Below are 2318 nucleotides of genomic sequence, written 5' to 3'. Positions count from 1 at the left end.
GGGCCGGGCGGCGGCGGGGCCGCGCCGCGGCGGCGGCGGCGGGAGGAGGGAGGGGAGGGGACGGGAGGGGAGGGGAAGGGAAGGGAAGGGAAGGGAAGGGAGGGAGCACGACGGCAGCGGCGGACAATGGAGGGGCGCAGCGCGGAGCGGGGCCATCTCCCGGCGGCCCGCCGCATTGCACGGGGCCGGGGAGGGGATGGGGGGGGGGGGGGACGACACACACGGGGCTGGTCCCCGTCGAGCTCCCGGTGTTCCTCGGCTTCCCCCCCGCTACATGTCACCGGGACTCTCCCAGCTTCCCCCCATGGAGCCCCCGGGATGCTCTCCTCCAGCCCGCATCTCCTCCCCGCGTCGCCCCCGCTCCGCAGCCGGCGGGGCGGGGGGTGGGCGATAAACCGCTGCTGCTAATCGTCCTGGCCGCAGCGCCGGCCCCCTCCACCTCCCCAAAACGCTGTAGCCCCATCCTCGGGGGCATCTCTGGGGTCCCCATCAGCACCCACCTCCCGCTGCTTCCCGCTGGGCTAGTACCTCCAGGGCTGCTGGTGCTCCTGTGTACCCCTCTGAGGAGCTGCAGGAGGGTGCTGAGACACCCCACAGCACCCCACTGGGGCTGGGGTACTCGTGCTGGTCCCCAGAGCCCCCCCCCCCCATCCCCCCAGGTTGGTGGGGACACGCTCCCACCCGCAGCAGCCAGCCCCTGGGCTTGGGGGAGAGCAAGGGCAGAAGCGGCCGCACAAGCACATTGTGGGCAACAGATGTGCTGGAGCCATCGCAGCGGTAGCTGTAATTTGTTTTTGCAGGCAGCTGGCCCTGCCAGGCTCTCGCAGACAGGGGTAATATTCACCTCCGAAACCCCAGCGCCGCGCCGGAGAGCCGCGAGCCGCACTGGGAGGGCTGCGGGTCACAGCCTGTGGTTTGGGTTTAGTGGTGACAGCCTCCCTGCTTCCCTGAAGATCCCCAGGAGGATGGAGGTTGTTGCAGGATTGACCACGCCGTGTGTGGGGGTAAGCTGGGTCTCGGGGGTCCCCTGGTGCGGCTGGGGACCCCCCAGGCCCCATCTCCCACCAGGCCCTGATGGAAAAATGGCCCCAATTAGCACCACGTCCGCCCGCAAAACCCCGTGGGCTGCACTCGCCCTCCGATGTGAATCGTCACCCACGGTGTGGGGATGAGCTGCAAGCGGGGCTGTGGGTCAGCTGGAGAAATCCCACTAATCAACACACCCCAATATCCCCTGTCCTGGGATGCATTATTCCCTGTCCTTCTCTTCGCATTTTCCCTAACCCCCTTTGAAACACCCCAGGTTTCTCCAGCGCTGCCCTCCTAGCCGCATTCCTCGTATTGAGCTTTGCTGCGGGGAAGGGGGGGGAAGAGGACCCCCAGGGCCCGTGGTGGGGGACCCTCCTCTGCAGGGCACCCCCCCTTCGCAGGGCACCCCCACGCTGCACCTACGGTAAGAATAAGGTGCAGGATCAGCCCGTGCTGGTGTATTTGTATTCCACGCTGCGTGACAACCGTGGCGTTAACGAGCTGGCCGGCGGGTGTCCGTGGGGGTGTGGGCTGTAGCGGGGGGGACGGGCGGGGGGTGCAGGCAGCCGTGCAGCCCGCGGGTAGCGCGATGTACAGGCAGAGCAGGCAGCAATATCAGAGCCCGGATAGCTCAGTCGGTAGAGCATCAGACTTTTAATCTGAGGGTCCAGGGTTCAAGTCCCTGTTCGGGCGATAAAGCTTTTGGTTTTTTTTTTTTTTCACCCCTTTCTCTGGAGTATTGTTTTTTTCCGCTCAAAACCCTTTTGCACCCGTGACAGGAGCGGCTTTTCCCGTCGCGGGGGGTCCCAGCTGCGCCCCCGGACAACCCTGGCAGGGAAAGGAAAAAAAAAAAACAACCACCAACCAACCAAAAAAAGCAATAGAAGATTCGAGGGTGGGGGGAAAAAAAGAAAGTCATTTCGCCCGAACAGGGACTTGAACCCTGGACCCTCAGATTAAAAGTCTGATGCTCTACCGACTGAGCTATCCGGGCTCTGTCAGTTGTCTTCCCGGGCCGTTACTATCACCGCAATCGAGTGTGTGTGTGGGGGCTCGCACCGAGCTGGGGGGGGCTTGTACCGGACCGGGGGGGGGCTTGTACCGGGCAGGGGGGGCTTGTACCGGGCCGGGGGGGCTTGTACCGGGCCGGGGGGGGCGGCACAGCCCTGTTCAGACTGGGTGGACGGAGGCATGAGAGCGCTTGCGTTGGGCTGGAGGAGGGGGTGCAGCTCTGTACCTTATTAAGCGGTGCCCGCGTGGGGGGGGGGGGGGGGTTGCACCGGGCTGGG

The 2318-nt window shown here is 65.3% G+C and overlaps 2 non-coding genes across 2 annotated transcripts; one reads left to right on the top strand and one right to left on the bottom strand.

Moving 5' to 3' along the window:
- The first annotated feature begins 1649 nt into the window (after positions 1-1649).
- TRNAK-UUU lies at positions 1650-1722 on the top strand. Its single transcript has one exon. It is a non-coding gene; the product is annotated as a tRNA-Lys (tRNA).
- A 228-nt stretch (positions 1723-1950) lies between these two features.
- Positions 1951-2023, bottom strand: TRNAK-UUU. Its single transcript has one exon. It is a non-coding gene; the product is annotated as a tRNA-Lys (tRNA).
- Positions 2024-2318: the final 295 nt, after the last annotated feature.

The sequence above is a fragment of the Aquila chrysaetos genome, chromosome 24 (assembly GCF_900496995.4).
Source record: "Aquila chrysaetos chrysaetos chromosome 24, bAquChr1.4, whole genome shotgun sequence".
NCBI classification, from domain to species: Eukaryota; Metazoa; Chordata; class Aves; order Accipitriformes; family Accipitridae; genus Aquila; species Aquila chrysaetos.
This window is presented reverse-complemented; position numbering and strand designations above follow the sequence as displayed.